This window comes from Symphalangus syndactylus, chromosome 18, assembly GCF_028878055.3.
Source record: "Symphalangus syndactylus isolate Jambi chromosome 18, NHGRI_mSymSyn1-v2.1_pri, whole genome shotgun sequence".
Taxonomy (NCBI): Eukaryota; Metazoa; Chordata; class Mammalia; order Primates; family Hylobatidae; genus Symphalangus; species Symphalangus syndactylus.
In genome coordinates this window covers 93,292,985-93,312,716 of record NC_072440.2, presented here as the reverse complement: position 1 = coordinate 93,312,716, position 19,732 = coordinate 93,292,985, and the positions used below count along the sequence as shown (strand labels likewise).

Sequence of the window (19,732 nt, the reverse complement as noted above, 5' to 3'; positions counted from 1 at the left end):
TTTGCAAGCCACGATGGAGGCCAACTCTAGCTTTGTAGCTTATCCATACTAGAATCAAATAGCTGCCTTGTAAAAGGAGTGTTGCAATCTTTAAATGACCATAAATAAGGATTTGAACATTTATCTCACATCATGTGATTTGGTAAAAGTAAACAGAAAGTCTTTTAGTGGAAGAGTGGAAGTGATGACTGAGTGAAATGATATAAAACAGGAGGGTTAGGTTGAGAATGTGTGTGAACCGTAAATAGATGAAGAAGAAAAGTGTGGTTGGTACAAGAAAAGTCAGCTTTCTGTATGGCAGGCAAGGCCAGTTCACAGATGCTGCCAGCTAAAAGAGAATGACCTGCAGAAACTCAGTAAATAGAGAAGGCTCAGTAGCCTCCTCTGTTTATGTTACCCCTAAAAACTTCCCATGTCTGCTCTGCGACCTCCCTCCCATAAGTAGCCAGGAGGATATATTAAAATAAGGAGTTATCTTCCATTTGGAAAACCAAAGCTTAATTGGAACCAGGACTGAAGTCCATGGGACATGGCAGGCCTCCGAAAATATAATCAACTGCTAACTCACTGAAGCTGGACTGAGGAAGGTAGAACACTAGAGCCAGATATGCCCCCAAACTGCCAAAGATTACAGGCAACAGAGGACCCATGTTACAGAGTAGAAAGTGAATATTGGAAAATTGTTTAAAAGACAGCTAATTGTTGGAAATACAAGTAAAATTGTTGAAAATAAAAGCTCAGAGAATGCATTAGTAGCAGACTACACCACGGGGAGTAGACAATAAGGATGGAGAGGCTGAGGAGGACAGGTAGTAAAGATAGGACAGAAGTCACCTTGGTATGATCACGTTCCTCTGAAAAGTCTCCTGCAGCATCTGTTTGTACCATGTATCCCAGTACTGCTTAGAATCAAGAAAAGGGGATCAAATTCACTGTCAAAGATCCAAAAACTTACCAGGGCTTCTGAAGGTGACATCTCTTGTCCAAAGTTCTAGAAACGCTTAGCCCTAAAATATGGATTGTTCACAAGGAATCTTTATAGTCTCTTATTTTGTTAGTGCTCAGAATGCTGAAATGCCTAAGAGATTGCAGCTGGGATTTTTTTCCAACTATACCCTCAGTGCATGTGTTCGGCATGATGGCTGGTGAAAAGAGACCACCTGTTGGCCACTTAAGCTATCAGCTCCCATGACTAGCACCAACTCATGATAAGAATTCTACACTTTATTTTGTCCTGGAGTTTGGTCATAAATATATATTAGAAAAGGCTTAGAAATTTTTTTAAGTAAGCTCTAGATCAACATGTGTATTGTAAGCTTAAAATCCACCTTGCTCTTAGAGACTTTCTTCTAGAAAATACCTGAGAGTTAGATCATGGAATCTGATATATCTTCAATTAAGGATAGTTCTAAAATCTAGAAGATGGGCTAAAGTCAAGTGACCCCAACAGCCCATGAATAGATGAGGAGGTGAACAAGAGAATACCATGGCAAAAGTGGTCATGATAGAGTGGACCAAATCCATGAAATAGTTGAAGAGTTCTTTGCTGAGATTGGTAGAAACATAGGGAAGATGGTTGTGGGTGATTCAGGAGTGATCCCAGAGAAACGGTGGACAAAATGGCAGTACTGGGCATATGTTTGTTGTTGTTGTTTTTCTTAGCCTCAGATTCCCAGTTTGCTGAGCCAGACTTGTCTAAACCACATTAATAACTACAATCATTCTTTCCTCTTCCTGTTGAGGTTAACCATTGATGGATTCTAGTTAGCCTCCCTCCAACCCTCAAAAAATCAGTGGCACATTTAATGGGTACTTTCTTTCTTGAGAGGTAACTCTGGGAACTTCTCCCACCAAGTGAAGAATGCTGGAAATAAATTTTAAAGGAGGCGGAGAAGATTCCTAAACACATTGTGGGTGAAAAGAGTGGGATTAGACTGTGGCACTAGTATAAGCTCCTGTCAGTTTAATTCGACCACTTATTTTAGACCTACTGGTATCCCAAGACTGCGACAGCCTTAATGATTCTTACATGAATAACAACAGCAACTGTTTCACTCAGCATCTTTATACTCTAAAACTTCTTGGGACATATGTCCTTTCAAGTATTCCCACTTTTAAGAGAAATTAAAATGTGGCAGGAAGACCACTGGCTTAATAGTGAATCCAAATTTTGCTACTACTTAACAATATGAATCTAAGCAAGTTACCTCCTCACTCTGAGACAGTGACTATATTTGCAAAATATGGATTATATATATATTTTTTAAATTATAGTTATGAAGGTTAACTATAATGTCTATAAAGCATCTGGCAACTTTTCATGCTCATAGTAGGTGTTCAGTCAATGGTGGTTATCCTCATTGCTGCTAGTTTCCCTGTGGGCCCCTAAGACCATGTGCTGCTGCTTTTGCCACCGCTAAAGCTGCTCTTGCCATTGGAACTGCCATTACTCTTGTTTTTGCCACCACTCAAAGGTATCCCAAATCTTGGAATAGTTATCCTAGGAATTATAGTTGCTGATGAGATTTTTAAAAAGGCTTTCTGGGCTTTCAGGTATTATCCTACAACACAAAAACATCAGGAATCTGCTTCAAGGATAGCCAAATGAAATTGCTGTATTTCATCTCAAGCATTTTTTTTTCTCTGAAATTCCAGTATTTCAAAATAGGGCCTCTGAACCTTACTTAATTCTCTTCCAGTTCAAAGTGAGTTTACTAATTTCTAGGACTTCCTCAGACACTGAAGCAGATTTTTGCCTTCTTTTGTTTCAAGACTGTAACCCCAGTGACCTAGGGTTCCAATACTCAATCCCCAGACCTCCTTTAAACCATTTCTTCCAGATACCTAAATCTTAATAAAAATTCTAGTAGCATGCAGTATGTTCCAGAATTTCTCTGGTTTAAACAGAATATTTCCTAATCCTTGCCACTGTGCCCCTCCATACCTGTGTGAGGTTCTAGAGATAGAAACATGAACTCAAGCCTCATTCCCATGCTCACTCTTCAGTGGATGCATCAAATACTCACCAACTACGTTACAATTGATTTACTGCATGTGTCAAAGCACAGTTGATTATAGGTTCTCAACAGGGATCAAGAAGGAAAACGTAAATCAGGAAAGTCCTCATTAAGTAGGAGCCATTTGAGTAGTCTTGGGGTAAGATTTGATTGGCCAGAAAAGTATGATGGTACTTTCAGCCTTAGGGATCAAAATGCACAAAGTCATAATTCAAAATTGCATGGCACATTATAGGAAATGGCAAGTACTTTTGTAATGAAGGAGCATAGGATGTTTGCAGAAAAGTTATTGAGATGAGCTTACAAATAATAGTTGAATACAAATTGAAGAGGGCCTTGAGTACCATAATAATGAGGTAGAGTCTTTTCAGCAGTGAGGACTTAATAGGTTTTCAGCAAGACAGTGATGTGAGGAATCTAGGAATCAGAAGGGAACTTTATAAAATAGTGATTATCCAAGATGAAATAAGAGTCTAAATTGGGTGGGATAAATAAAGATTCTTAGATAATGCCGTTTTGACCTTACTCTTGAAGAAAGATATAACTGAATTTAAGAGACAGTGGTGACTGGGGGAGAGAAGTACGGCAGGCATAGTAATTGTAGTTGTTCTTTTACAGTGTCTTCTTTGTTCCAATGTTCCTCACTCTTGCTATGGTCATGTCTACTCTTAGGGCATGGAGTGGACACTCTTAGCAGAGTTTGCAGTTTTCATACATGACTCTTGGAAAGAGGTAGAAAATAAGATTGGCTGGGGCTGGAATATGTTATTTCTTTATGAGAAATAAAATGAACTCTAAAGCTCCATGAAGGTGGATGGGAATGGAAAACCTGTTGGAGAAGGAATGAGCCCAGAGGATTCAATGGGACCAAGACTCTGGGGAGGCTGGAGCAAGGGAGCAGGTGAGAGCCAAGATGAGCAAAATTTGATACTTTCCAGCGGGTAAAAATAAAAAGAAAGTGGATTCTATGACAATGATTCTTCCTACTATGAGCCATTCAGAGCAGGAACTCTGTCTCCACTATCACAGTCCTTGGCACCCAAGCACAAGGGCCAATAATTCTTAGTCCAGAAATGAAATAAAACCAGGAGAAGTAACTAAATATTAGCTTTATCTTAAACATACAGACACCAAAATCATGGCAGAAGTTCAGTCTAAATTGCTATGAAAGGCGGTTATATAATTATCACAAAAAAAGTGCCAGAGCAAAAAATCTTTCAGGATTCCAGTAGAAATCATCTCCCGAGCCATCTTATGAACTACCATTCTTTATAGTCATCCCTGGCTTTTGAGCCCAACGTGGTGCCTGGTCTATGTCTTGACTGTGGTAACAGATACACAAATCTAAACAAGTAATAAAATTACAAATAACTAAACACACACACACACACACACATGCAAATAAGTACAAATAAAACCAGGGGAGTTTGAATTAGACAAGTAGTTTGTACCAATGTCAATATTCTGGTTGTGATAGTGTATTATGGTTTTGTAAGACATTGTCATTGGGGAAAACAGAGTAAAAAGTGCCTAGAATTTCTGTATTCTTTTTTTTCTTTCTTTTCTTTTTTTTTTTTTTTTTTTATGAGACAGAGTTTCACTCTTGTCCCCCAGGCTGGAGTGCAATGGCACAATCTCGGCTCACCACAACCTCCGCCTCCCAGGTTCAAGATATTCTCCTGCCTCCAGAGTAGCTAGGATTACAGGCATGCGCCACCACGCCTGGCTAATTTTGTATTTTTAGTAGAGACAAGGTTTCTCCATGTTGGTCAGCCTGGTCTTGAACTCCTGACTTCAGGTGATCAGCCTGCCTCAGCCTCCCAAAATGTTGGGATTACAGGCATGAGCCACCATACCCAGCTTGTATTATTTCTTTATTTTATTTTATTTATTATACTTTAAGTTCTGGGGTGCATGTGCAGAATGTGCAGTTTTGTTACATAGGTATACATGTGCCATGGTGGTTTGCTGCACCCATCAACCCATCACCTACATTAGGTTTTTCCTAATGCTATCCCTCCCCTAGCTCCCCACACCCCACACCCTGAGAGGCCCCAGTGTGTGATATTCCCTTCCCTGTGTCCATGTGTTCTCATTGTTCAACTCCCACTTATGAGTGAGAACATGCAGTCCTTGATTCTCTGTTCTTGTGTTAGTTTGCTGAGAATGATGCTCTCCAGCTTCATCCATGTCCCTGAAAAGGACATGAACTTATCCTTTTTTTATGGCTGCATAGTATTCCATGGTGTATATGTGCCACATTTTCTTTATCCAGTCTATCATTGATGGATATTTGGGTTGGTTCCAAGTCTTTGCTATTGTGAATAGTGCCACAAGAAACATATGTGCGCATGTGTCTTTATAGTAGCATGATTTATAATCCTTTGGGTACATACCCAGTAATGAGATTGCTGGGCCAAATGGTATTTCTAGTTCTAGATCCTAGAGGAATCGCCACACTGTCTTCCACAATGGTTGAACTACTTTACACTCTCATCAACAGTGTAAAAGCATCCCTATTTCTCCACATCCTCTCCGGCGTCTGTTATTTCCTGAATTTTTAATGATTGCCATTCTAACTGGCATGAGATGATATCTCACTGTGGTTTTGATTTGCATTTCTCTAATGACTAGTGATGATGAGCTTCTTTTCTTATGTTTGTTGGCTGCATAAATGTCTTCTTTTCAGAAGTGTCTGTTCATATCCTTTGCCCACTTTTTGATGGGGTTGTTTGTTTTTTTCTTGTAAATTTGTTTAAGTTCTTGGTAGAGTCTGGATATTAGCCCTTTGTCAGATGGATAGATTGCAAAAATTTTCTCCCATTCTGTAGGTTGCCTGTTCACTCTGATGGTAGTTTCTTTTGCTGTGCAGAAGCTCTTCAGTTTAATTAGATCCCATTTGTCAATTTTGGCTTTTGTTGCCATTGCTTTTGGTGTTTTAGACATGAAGTCTTTGCCCATGCCTATGTCCTCAATGGCATTGCCTAGGTTTTCTTCTAGGATTTTTATGCTTTTAGGTCTTATGTTTAAGTCTTTAATCCATCTTGAGTTAATTTTTCTATAAGGTGTAAGGAAGGGGTCCAGTTTCAGTTTTCTGCATATGGATAGCCGGTTTTCCCAACATCATTTATTGAATAGGGAATCCTTTCCCCAATGCTTGTTTTTGTCAGATTTGTCAAAGATCAGATGCTTATAGATGTGTGGTGTTATTTCTGAGGCCTCTGTTCTGTTCCATTGGTCTATAGATCTGTTTTGGTACCAGTACCATGCTGTTTTGGTTACTGTAGCCTTGTAGTATAGTTTGAAGTCAGGTAGCATAATGGCTCCAGCTTTGTTCTTGTTGCTTAGGATTGTCTTGGCTATGCGGGCTATTTTTTGGTTCCATGTGAAGTTTAAAATAGTTTTTTCCAATTCTGTGAAGAAGGTCATTGGTAGCTTGATGGGGATGGCATTGAACCTATAAATTACCTTGGGCAGTATGGCCATTTTCATGATATTGATTCTTCCTATTTATGAGCATGGAATGTTCTTCCATTTGTTTGTGTCCTCTTTTATTTTGATGAGCAGTTGTATATAGCTCTCCTTCAAGAAGTCCTTCACATCCCTTGTAAGATGGATTCCTAGGTATTTTATTCTCTTTGTAGCAATTGTGAATGGGACTTCACTCATGATTTGGCTCTCTGTTTGTCTGTTATTGGTGTATAGGAATGCTTGTGATTTTTGTACATTGATTTTGTATCCTGAGACTTTGCTGAAGTTGCTTATCAGCTTAAGGAGATTTGGGGCTGAGACAATGGGGTTTTCTAAATATACAATCATGTATCTGCAAGCAGAGACAATTTGACTTCCTCTTTTCCTATTTGAATACTCTTTATTTCTTTCTCTTGCCTAATTGCTCTGGCCAGAACTTCCAATACTATGTTGAATAGGAGTAGTGAGAGAGGGCATCCTTGTCTTGTGCTGGTTTTCAAAGGGAATCCCTACAGCTTTTGCCTATTCAGTATGATATTGGCTGTGGATTTGTCATAAATAGCTCCTATCATTTTCAGATGCATTCCATCAATACCTAGTCTTTTGAGAGTTTTTAGCATGAAGGGTTGTTGAATTTTGTCAAAGGCCTTTTCTGCATCTATTGAGATAATCATGTGGTTTTTGTCATTGGTTCTGTTTATGTGATGGATTATATTTATTGATTTGTGTATGCTGAACCAGCCTTGCATCCCAGGGATGAAGCTGACTTGATCCTGGTGGATAAGCTTTTTGATATGCTGCTGGATTCTCTTTGCCAGTATTTTATTAAGGATTTTTGCATCGATGTTCATGAGGGATATTGGCCTGAAATTTTCTTTTTTTGTTTTGTCTCTGCCACGTTTTGCTATCAGGATGACGCTGGCCTCATAAAATGAGTTAGGGCGGAGTCCCTCTTTTGCCGTTGTTTGGAATAGTTTCAGAAGGAATGGTACCAGTTCCTCTTTGTATCTCTGGTAGAATTCATCTGTGAATCCGTCTAGTCCTGGACTTTTTATGGTTGGTAGGCTACTAATTACTGCCTCAATTTCAGAACTTTTTATTGGTCTACTCAGGGATTAGACTTCTTCATGGTTTAGACTTGGGAGGGTGTATGCGTCCTGGAATTTACCCATTTCTTCTAGAGTTTCTAGTTTATTTGTGTAGACGTGTTTATAGTATTCTCTGTTGGTAGTTTGTATTTCTGTGGGATCAGTGGTGATATCCCCTTGATCATTTTTTATTGCATCTATTTGATTCTTCTCTCTTTTCTTCTTTATTAGTCTTGCTAGTGGTCTGTATTTTGTTGATCTTTTCAAAAAACCAGCTCTTGGATTAATTGATTTTTTTGAAGGTTTTTTTTGTGTCTCTATCTCCTTCAGTTCTGCTCTGATCTTAGTTATTTCTTGTCTTCTGCTAGCTTTTGAATCTGTTTGCTCTTGCTTTTCTAGTTCTTTTAATTGTGATGTTAGGGTGTTGATTTTAGATCTTCCCTACTTTCTCTTGTGGGCATTTAGTGCTATAAATTTCCCTCTACACACTGCTTCAAATATGTCCCAGACATTCTGTTACATTGTGTCTTTGTTCTCACTGATTTCAAAGAACATCTTTATTTCTGCCTTCATTTCATTATTTACCCAGTATTCATTCAGGAGCTCATTATTCAGTTTCTGTGTAGTTGTGCAGTTTTGAGTGAGTTTCTTAACCCTGAGTTCTAATTTGATTGCACTGTGGTCTGAGAGACTGTTTGTTATGATTTCCATTCTTTGGCATTTGCTGAGGAGTGTTTTATTTCCAATTATGTGGTCAATTTTAGAATAAGTGCAATGAGGTGCTGAGATGAATGTATGTTCTGTTGATTTGGGGTGGAGAGTTCTGTAGATGTCTATTAGGTCCACTTGATCCAGAGCTGAGTTCAAGTCCTGAATATCTTTGTTAATTTCCTGTCTCATTGATCTATCTAATATTGACAGTAAGTGTTAAGGTCTCCCATTATTATTGTGTGGGAGTCTAAGTCTCTTTGTAGGTCTCTAATAACTTGCTTTATGAATCTGGGTGCTCCTGTATTGGGTGCATATATATTTAGGATAGTTAGCTCTTCTTATTGCATTGATCCCTTTACCATTACATAATGCCCTTCTTTGTCTCTTTTGATCTTTGTTTGTTTAAAGTCTGTTTTATCAGAGAGCAGGATTGCAACTCCTGTTTTTGTTTGTTTTGTTTGTTTGCTTGTTTTGCTTTCCACTTGCTTGGTAAATATTCCTCCATCCCTTTATTTTGAGCCTATGTGTATCTTTACATGTGAGATGGGCCTCCTGAATACAGCACACCAATGGGTCTTGACTCTTTATCCAATTTGCCAGTCTGTGTCTTTTAATTGGGGCATTTAGCCCATTTAAATTTAATGTTAATATTGTTATGTCTGAATTTGATCCTATCATTATTATGCTAGCTGGTTATTTTGTCCATTAGTTATGCAGTTTCTTTACAATTTGGTATGTTTTTGCAGTGGTTGGTACCGGTTGTTCCTTTCTATGTTTAGTGCTTCCTTCAGGAGCGCTTGTAAGGCAGGCCTGGTAGTGACAAAAGTCTCAGCATTTGCTTGTCTGTAAAGGATTTTATTTCTCTTTAGCTTATGAAGCTTAGTTTGGCTGGATATGAAATTCTGATTTGAAAATTCTTTAAGAATGTTGAATATTGGCCCCCACTCTCTCTGGCTTGTAGGGTTTCTGCTGAGAGATCCACTGTTAGTCTGATGGGCTTCCCTTTGTGGGTAATCTGATGTTTCTCTCTGGCTGCCCTTAACATTTTTTTCCTTCATTTCAACCTTTGTGAATCTGACAATTATGTGTCTTGGGGTTGCTCTTATCGAGGAGTATCTTTGTAGTGTTCTCTGTGCTTCCTGAATTTGAATGTTGGCCTATCCTGCTGGGTTGGGGAAGTTTTCCTGGATGATATCATGAAGAGTGTTTTCCAACCTGGTTCCATTCTCCCTGTCACTTTCAGGTACACCAGTCAAATGTAGATTTGGTCTTTTCACATAGTCCCATATTTCTTGGAGTCTTTGTTCCTTCCTTTTCATTCTTTTTTCTCTAATCTTGTCTTCTTGCTTTATTTCATTAAGTTGATCTTCAGTCTCTGTTATCCTTTCTTCTGCCTGATCAATTTAGCTACTGATACTTGTGAATGCTTCACGAAGTTCTTGTGCTGTGTTTTTCAGCTCCATCAGGTCATTTATGTTCTTCTCTAAACTGGTTATTCTACTTAGCAATTCGTCTGACCTTTTTTCAGAGTTCTTAGCTTCCTTGCATTGGGTTAGAACATGCTCCTTTAACTCGGAGGAGTTTGTTATTACCCATCTTCTGAAGCCTACTTCTGTCAATTCGTCAAACTCATTCTCTGTCCAGTTTTGTTCCCTTGCTGGCAAGGAGTTGTGATCTTTTGGAGAAGAAGCTGGTTTTTGGAATTTTCAGCCTTTTGGTGCTGGTTTCTCCCCATCTTCGTGGATTTATCTACCTTTGGTCTTTGATGTTGGCGACCTTCGTATGGGGTCTCTAACAGTCAGGCTCCTCTGCTGCAAGTCTGCTACAGTTTTCTGGAGGTCCACTCCAGACCCTGTTTGTCTGGGTGTCACAAGCAGAGGCTGCAGAATAGCAAAGATTGCTGCCTGTTCTTTCCTCTGAAAGCTTTGTCCCAGAGGCACACCTGCCAGATGTCAGCCAGAGCTCTCCTGTATGAGGTGTCTGTCAGCCCCTACTGGGAGTTGTCTCCCAGTTAGGATACATGGGGGTCAGGGACCCACTTGAGGAGGCAGTCTGACCCTTAGCAGAGCTCAAAAGCTGTGCTGGGAGATCCACTGCTCTCTTCAGAGCCGGCAGGCAGAAACATTTAAGTCTGCTGAAGCTGCAGCCACAGCCGCCCCTTCTCCCAGGAGCTCTATCCCAGGGAGATGGGGGTTTTATCTGTAAGTCCCTGTCTGGGGATGCTGCTGTTTTTTCAGAGATGCCCTGCCCAGAGAGGCAGTCTGGCTGCAGTGGCCTTGCTGAGCTGCAGTGGGCTCTGCCTAGTTCAAACTTCCAGTTGTCTTTGTTTACACTATGAGGGTAAAACCACCTACTCAAGCCTCAGCAATGGCGGACACCCCTCCCCACACCAAGCTGGAGTGTCCCAGGTCGAGCTCAGACTGTTGTGCTGGCTACGAGAATTTCAAGTCAGTGGATCTTAGTTTGCTGGGCTCTGTGGGGGTGGGACCTGCCAAACCAGACCACTTGGCTCCCTGGCTTCAGCCCCCTTTCCAGGGGAGTGAACTATTCTGTCTCTCTGGCATTCCAGGCACCACTGGGGGTTGGGGGGGGAAAAAAAAAAACCTCCTGCAGCTAGTTCAGTGTCTGCCGGGAACAGTTGCCCAGTTTTGTGCTTGAAACCCAGGACTCTGGTGGTGTAGACACCAGAGGGAATCTCCCGGTCTGCAGGTGGCGAAGACTGTGGGAAAAGTGCAGTATCTGGGCTGGTGTGCTCCATGCCTCAGGCACAGTCCATCACAGCTTCCCTTGGGTAGGGGAGAGAACTCCCCAACCCCTTGTGCTTCCAAGGTGAGGCGATGCCCCACCCTGCTTTAGCTGACCCTCCATGGGCTACACCCACTGTCCAACCAGTCCCAATGAGATGAACTGGTTACCTCAGTTGGAAATGCAGAAATCACCTGCCTTCTGTGTCAGTCGCACTGGGAGCTGCAGAGTGGACCTGTTCCTATTCAGCCATCTTGCCAGCAATCCATATTATTTCTTAAATACTTACTTGCATGCAAATCTAAAATTATCTCAAAATAATTTTAGTTTTTACAAATGAGTCATTGAAAAATTTTTGAAAATCACCTTTCAAAAATTGGTTGAGATGAAGTAGCCACTTTGACAGACCAGTTCGATGGTGCTGTTCTGAGAGTCTTTCATGGAAGTCTGCCTAGAGCCTTTCAAAGGTTTTCTAAGCACACAGTTCCCTGCATCACATTCGTTTTGCTTGAGACAGCTAGAGTGGGTGTTTGTTTTTGTTATCTGCAACTGAACCCTCATGCTGATGCCCTGTTACTTCATAGTTCCATCACAGCTTTCTATCTTAAGTGGGATGTCCTCAGTTTAAAAGTCTAAAACTGTCCAGAGATAGTTAGCTAAAGCACAGAATGGTCAGTGGGCCTCTCTCAGCTAGGACCCTCACAGGTATTGTCTGAAAGTGAAAGAAAAAGCGGGAAGAAACAATGGGGTCTTGGTTATGGGACATTTTTAGTGATTTTGCTGCTGCAGAGATTGGGGTATTCATGATAGTATAGGTTAAAAGTCCCAAGGAAACTTTAGGAAAACCTGAGCAGTATTTCAAATTTCTAATACATTTAAATCCTTTGGAGTTTTAATGGAGACTTGCTCTTAGTGAAAAACTTGGTGAGATTGCATTGTGTTTCCCATAGGAAATTAAAAGCAGCTGAGAGATTTTTTTTAAGCTCCTATCTATCCTCCTCTCCATTTCTCAAAGGCTTAAGAAATTCCCCTCATAGTAAATAGAACGACAGAGAAGTGTCCCGGACCCAAGGTGAATGAATTTGCTAGGCCATGGTCAGGTGCTATTGCAGCAACTGGAGTTGGGCAATGCGGCGCTCATGTTTAGAAAGTGTGAAGCCACAGCCACAGAGCTCTAGGGTAGAGCTGTCTTCTCAGTGGCGCTAGCCATCCTGTGCTCTGCCTCCTTTTCCCTTTCTCCCCACCCACCTTTCATCATCCTCAGAAGCCCATGTGTGTGAAAGGCAGCGGAGGAATGTGGGTGGGTTGACTTGTATAATTAAATCCATGTTGCATCGTGTTCTTTAGAATTAATAAGGAATTCTTCCCATTGAAACTCACCATGACATCTTCCCTCTGACTCAGATTTCTTTTTTGCTTTTCTCTTCTTTCCTTGGCTAAAAGCATTAGACATGGGGCTATGGTTCAAATTAGCATCCTACATGTCTCTTCTCTCTGTCTTTGCTTAATTGAGCTTTTCTGTTCAGTGAAAAGTGTAGTTTGTTTATATTTCATTTTTCTTAAATTCCACTTATCTGTCTTTGTCCCTTTTCTTTCTTCTTTTAGAAAACTTAGGAAAAGAGAAAACAAGAGAGTTTTTCACCTTGCGTATGACTGTAAGGTTGGAGAAAGTGCACTGCTGGCCAAACCATGACGATCCAGGTGTTGTTCTTTGAGGTTCTTTGTTCCCTGGATCTTCAAATCCTGACACCAGGAAAACTGTGCTCTCATATACTTATCCACTGAGGCCAGGAGAGCTGTGAGACGGGGAGAAATAGTCAACAAATGGTACTTCTAAATTCCTGGGTCATGTTGCGAAACGCCTTTTTATTGGGGGTAATAACTTGACTTCATTTCCTTATAAAAGTGGATTTATGTGATGGATATGTGATATATATTTTTTGCCACCGTTTTTGCAGGATAATGGTTGTATCAGTTAGGATTAGATTCAACTGTGAATAACATAAACCCAAAATAACAGTGGCTTAAACCTGATAAAAGTTTTTCTTTCTGCTCATGTAGAAGAACAGCTGTAGCTGTCCTGGGCTAGTGTGGTGGCTCCACTCCATGAAGGCTTTCTCGGAGACCCAAAAGAAAGCAGCTCAGGGTGTCACTCTCAGCTTCACGGTCCATATCGGCAGTTATTATGTCATCTTCAGAACAATCTTACAAACCCTCTGGAAGAGTCCATCTCCCTCCTTTACAGGCTCCTGACTTTTGACCACATGGAGGGTCTCAGTTTAGTTTCATTCATGAGATTCAGGGTCATGGCACATATTTGAGTCTGAGCTGTGCTGCCTATTGTGCTGCAAATCTGGGCAAATCACTAAACTTCTATGCATCTATATTTTCATCATATGGAAAATTTATAATGTATAACTCCTAGAGCAGTATAGTATAAGGATAAAAGACAATATATAAATAAAAATTGGTCTTCTGATTAGCATGAAAATGAATATCATTTTACAGTTTTTAAGTTTCTTATTGAGCATTTTTTTTTATTTTTAAAGAAAACCAATCCCATATTTAGAGACTGGTGATTTTTTTCCTGGTGAGAACATCCTCAAAAAATGGGCTTTATGTCCCCTACAAGCCCTTCTCCCAAGTGGAAAGAAACCTGATGTGCAGCGGGACAACTTCATTGTTTGTTCCACCTCCAATGAGGCTTTCACTATAGGTTTCATCTATGGGGGATATGGTGGATTTATGGTCAATATGCACTACCCTCTCCTTCCAGTGGAGTGTTTTTTAAACTGTGGATCGAGAGATCCATTAGATGATAATGAAGTCATTTTAGTGTATCATGACCAGTATGTTTGAATGAAAAAATAGAATGAAATAGAATACAATAGTATAGTTAGAAAAAAATTAGGCCATATCACAACTAATCAATGTAAGTTTTTCATCAAACACGTTTCACATATATGTGCATACACATGTATGTGTATTTTAGGTTATGAAGTAAAATGTGTTTCTTCAAATGGATCATGAGTTTTGAGATAGAATAATAAATTGGGAGGAATTACTCTACCTGACATAAAAGCGGACTATATAATCACAGTGTTTAACACAATGTGTTCTTGGCAGAGAGATAGACACATTGATCAATGGAACAGAATAGAGAACTCAAAAATAGACCCCCATATATAAGCCCAGCTGACTTTTAACAGAAGTGGGAAAGCAATTCAATGAAGAAGAAATCAATTAGCCTTTTCAATTCAACTTGGCCTTGTCAAAAAGTGGCCCAAATGGGTAGACCTCTCATTTGCATTCTAAGTAGCAGCAAGAAGACAAGAGATGCCTCCACGCATGCCAGAGGTCTTTTAAGAAAAACATCCAGGAGCAGCCACAATCTTTAAGCTGAAGTCTCATTGGCTGGAACTTAGTTTCATGGCCATACCAACTGTAAGAAAACCTGAGAAATTCATCTTCCTTCTGAATAGTCACATGCCTGGCTTAAATGTCTATTATTATATATAAGTAGAATAAGATAGATATTGGGGCACAGTTAACTATCTGTCAGTGTTACACTGTTGTTTAGATTTATCCAGAGATGCTGTGCAAGTGCAGCATTCCATCTCTCCAGAACACACAAACAATCTTTCCACAGCACATATTTTATCCCCTGGTTAAAAACCTCAGATGCCTCCAATGCACATAGGGTAAAGACCAAACTCGTTTGTACGACATTTAGATTTTTGAACATTTAGCTCAAGCCATATTTCTACCCATCACTTGCCCACTGCATTCTCCCAAATGCTAAGACTCTCTGCTACCTAAACGTTCCTGCTCAAGTTCTCCCCTCCCCTGGAATGCATTCCAACTCCTGCCCCACTCCATGTATCTGACCGATGATGCCTCATCCATGCAGACCTTTATCAATCATTATCCTCTCTCTCTTTCTCTCTCTTTCTCTCCTGCCCTTCCTGACTCCTCAAGCCAGAGGAAGTACCTGTTTCCTTCTCTAGGCCTCATTAATTCAGACGTACACTGACGATGGCACCACCCTGTGTCTTTGTTGTTGTGATATTTTTGTTTTGCTGCAGACTAGAGGCTCCTCCAACACAAGACCTATCATCCCGAATTCTGTTGCCACAGATCTCGGGGTCCCTCCACACCCTTAAAATTCATCATTGAATTATTGAGAGGTTTCTCAGCATCAAAATATTGACAGAAAGAAAACAGTATCTATTTATGACAGGTGTGCTCTGAATGGGCAAAGCTGTTATTTCACAGGTTCAGTTGTGAAGAAATGATCTGTGATGAGAACCGTTTGAGAAAGCTAAGGTGAAAGAATGATTTTTGACATCTGGAGATCCCTATTTCATTGTCATGAGTGAGCCACACTCACAGTAGACCACAGCAAAGTCAATCTCCTTAGACCCCATGGCCCCTTATTAGGAATATCTGCCTGCTTGAAGGAGAGAGATGTCTTTTGATTTCAGCATGCAAAGACACAGTAGCAAGGACAACTTTAACAATATCATTTCTCTAGTTACGTATTTGGAAAATAAATCTTCTCTCTAAGGAAAAATATACATTCTATTCTTGGAAACTCTGCCTTCTTTTATTGTATGAAATGCCAGGTGACATTCAAGTATGGTCCCACCCTACTCTTTTTTTTTTTTTTTTTTTTTTTTTTGAGACTGAGTCTCACTCTGTTGCCCAGGCTTGAGTGCAGTGGCACAATCTCGGCTCACTGCAAGCTCCGCCTCCTGGGTTCACGCCATTCTTCTGCCTCAGTCTCCTAAGTAGCTGGGACTACAGGTGCCTGCCCCCCATGCCTGACTAATTTTTTGTATTTTTAGTAGAGACGGGGTTTCACTGTGTTAGCCAGGTTGATCTCGATCTCCTGACCTCCTGATCCACCCGCCTCAGCCTCCCAATGTGCTGGGATTACAGGTGTGAGCCACCGCTCCCGGCCAGTCCCACCCTACTCTTAATTGGCCCTCCTGAGCTGCAGTTTCTTAAACTGTGAAATCTAGCTTCTCTACTGTGGATGATTTGGGTTACCAGATGTGTATATGTTCCTTTATATTTCCCTGCCTTTCAATTACATCAGGTTATATGATATTTTAAGCAATGAACTGTGAACAGAAGTGTCAAGATAGGTATCATTCAGAGTGTCCCAGTCTTTCTCTTCCCATAAAGAACGTGTGTTTGAGATGGTATAGTTACAAGGTGAAGGAGGATTTTACATATGCAGGAAATACGTCTTTACTTTGTTAAGCCCCTGAGATTGGGGAGTTTGTCTGTTGCAGCGTCTAGGATTAATAATTATACTAACATACTGAGAGTGTGAAGTTCTTAGTAGGATTAAACAGGTTATTTCCATACAAGCATGAGCACAGTGTCTGAGAGACACTGTGACATCAGTCACTGTGAAGTAAGATTGTCATTAAGATGGATAAATAATTTTACAAAATCCAATAGTTATATTGAAAGAAAAAATGTATGGAGAACAGAAAATCTTGGTTCTAGAGTTGTACAATTTTAGACTTGGACTTAGAAGCTATTTAATCTAGTATTTTCCAAACAGTCTGGTTATAAACAACAGGTTCTTAAGCAGAAAATACAGATTTCTGGGCCCATCTCCACTTACAATGAATCACAATCTCTAGGGAAGAAGTGTTGATTTGAATTGTTTTGTTGGTTTCCAAATGGAAGGAAAGTGAGGCCCGGTAAGTTGATGACTTTTCTAGGGCCACAGAACTGATTATTGACATGTTGGAACTAGAACCCAGCTTCCACAGAGCTGCGTGCTTTCCTTCTGGGATTACATAATAATAATGTCCTAATAGAGTGAGACCAGGACTCACCCTTTGTCCCTCTGTCTCTGATAAATCATGTCAAGACCTGCAAATGATTTTACCCCTTAACAATGAAAAGAAGATGTAATTTTTAAATTACCTTGGATGTACAGTGAAAGCAGCATTCCCATAATCAATCATCCAAAATCACAGGGTTATTTGGAGCTATTTGAAGGAAAGTAAATTGAAAACATGTTGTTAAACAATGCACTAAAGAGTTATCAAATCATAAACATCTAGATTACTTTAACATGTTGATTATTCCACATTTAGGGTCTCCTTACAAAGCAACTCTGGCCATGAAGAGACCTGGAAAATTCAATGAATCTCTTTCTAAGTTGTTAACTGTACTGAGTTGAATCATTTGGCTATGTGGGAACATATGTTAAAGTAAAAAAAAAAATACTATATATTACATATATATTCTTTTTGGAGCTATTATTCACACTTTTCACTAAGCAGAAGACACAGAGGTCTGCTATTAGGACATGTCTCTGAGGATACAGAAATAGTTTGGGGAGTACGCTGGTATAATATTGAACACATTAAAACCTATCTGGAGCTTTGGAAATCAAATATACAGACATTCCATAATGACTCTTGGGTTTTAGCATAATTCCTGAACCTGAAAATTCATAACTAAATAATGGCAGGACATTTATGACATAAAATACCTTAAACCATTTGTTTATTATTATATGTGGATTTTGAGTTTTATGTTTAAGAAAATTGAAAGCCTACCCTTTCTTTTTTTTCCACTTTGGAAGAGTGATATACCAATTACCTTTGAGAGACTTTGTTTTTCTTCCTGGAAGAGAGCTAAACCAGGACTGAAGTTTACGTCAAGGAATCCATTTGGTTATCAAATCTGTGATCATGTGCTTTTGTTAAACTAAACCAAATTAAATTAATATTTGTTGAAAAATAAATGATGTAATTCGTGAAGAACTCTGTTTTACTCCCAGGATGGTGGCCTGTTTCTTCAAAGTAGCCTGTGAGAAAACAAAGTCTGAAATAATTATTTAAACTGAAAAGAGGAAATTGTTTTGAGTGTGACAGGTGTCTAGAGGGATCACTACCCTTGAGTGATCTTTGATCTTGGGGTTATCGTTATAAGACTAAATTATATATGCAATTTTCCTGAGACCAAATTCAATGACTGAACTCTAAAATTAATCTGGATATTATTTCTTCTTGGAGTTCTAAAACAAGGCCAGGGAAGATTAGAAGCCACTCATCTGACGAGACGCATCCTCTGACTTTTCTTGGAATGGATTCCTTATGTGGACAAAATGTGATTTGAATTGCATCTGGTTACTGTTTTTAGAAAATTTTGTTGAAATTCAAACTGAGCCTGTGTACTGTGAGCTGATTTATCAGTGCCTGCCCATGTGAGAACCAGAAAGGAAATAGGAGGTGTAACTGTGGGGAGGTCGCTCTGGGGTCTTTCATCCAGCTTACCTGTTAAAGGGGCAGGTCTCCAGGCCAGAAGGAGCAAATGCAGTACACTCCCAGAGGGAAAAGCCTTCTCTTGAGGCTCTGAGAACTGCTAGAGAAGAAACAACAGCAGCATGGTGGAACGAAGACAGAATTTGAAATCAAACACAGTTAAATCTTAAGCCTAACTCCACCATGTATGAGATATATGACTTTTTAAATTAAGTTTTGTAACCTCTCAGCCTCAGTTTTCCTACTGGCGAAATAGGAGTAATATTGCCTGCTTTGTTGCGATGTAAGAATTAACAGGGGACTTTATGCATAGTATCTGACATCTGGTAGGTCCTCAAAAATTGAAAAAAAAAGTACATCTGCAATCACCTCATCAGCAATTAACATATATTGAATATTTATTATGGGTCAAGCACTATACTCCTTTACCTCCTGTTGATATCTACCTGGACACCTAGCATTAGTGGATACTCAAAAATAAGTCATAAACTGACAAAATGATGGATGAGTCTCCTTTTCCTATTGGCTTTCTTTGGCTATGAAAGTGCAAATAGGCAAGACCAGAGGAGAAACGTCCACGTGTTCTGCTGTGGATCCCTCAGTGCACGCAAAGATGTGGGTTTCCAGAGGAACGGTCCCCTCATCACTTCAGTTTCCTGCTCTTAGGTGGATCGCAATGCCCCGCTACTGGGGTAGTAGCCTTCATTTCGTGTACTGTGGTCTTGCTTCTTCTGAATCCAGAGGGCAAAAACTCAAACACCGTCTAAAAATGTCAAGTTCTATTTTGCTTCAAGAGCTCCTGAGGGCTGGGCAGAGGTTTTGCAGTTTCACCACAGGCATTTACAAGGGCCGCACACTTTGGCAGAACTAAATCTCCAGATAGCCTAACCTCTCCAGACCTAGAATGCAGCTGAATTTTAGGGGTCGAGAAAGGGGGAGTTTCTGGGGGGTCCTGGAAAAGACTAAGTCAACCTTGGTTCATCATGATGCTATGCTCAACGCCCGCCCCACCCCCCGCCCCTCCATAGTCAGGGCTTGCTTGGTTTCTGGTTTCAAAATGAAATTTTCACATGGCCCAAATCCCAACCCACCCTAATTTAAAGAAACAGGCACTTGGCATGTGATACAGATAGATCAGCAGTTGCTCATATACAGCTGTGCACATCTGGCACACAGGTATGTGATTTTGCATGAAGATAAATTGTGTGGGGACCAAACGCACAGTTGTTAAACTAAAAATGAATCGCTTCTTGGAAGCAATCTTCCTGCACAGCAGGGCCTCTGTGTGAGCTTGATCCTTTTCATTAGGCCTTTCTCAGAAAGCGCAGTCTTCTCCAGAAGGCCCAAGATGGAGGAGGGGGCATGCCCACACCTGCAGTCGGCTCTTTGCTGCTCCCCTCAA

The 19,732-nt window shown here is 40.3% G+C and overlaps 1 long non-coding RNA gene across 2 annotated transcripts in view; it reads right to left on the bottom strand.

Annotated features, from left to right (window-relative positions):
• LOC129468465 (uncharacterized) overlaps nt 1-19,732 on the bottom strand; it is a 69,525-nt gene that overhangs the window by 27,076 nt on the left and 22,717 nt on the right. The window contains exons 2-5 of one of the 2 annotated variants that reach the window (XR_008652669.2): nt 18,343-18,430; nt 17,666-17,873; nt 16,982-17,046; nt 12,675-12,828 (exon numbers count right to left, since the gene is read on the bottom strand). This is a non-coding gene — a long non-coding RNA (uncharacterized lncRNA). Of the gene's footprint in view, nt 1-12,674; nt 12,829-16,981; nt 17,047-17,665; nt 18,431-19,732 lie in introns of both variants that reach the window. The other variant, XR_010116956.1, reaches the window with a different exon arrangement.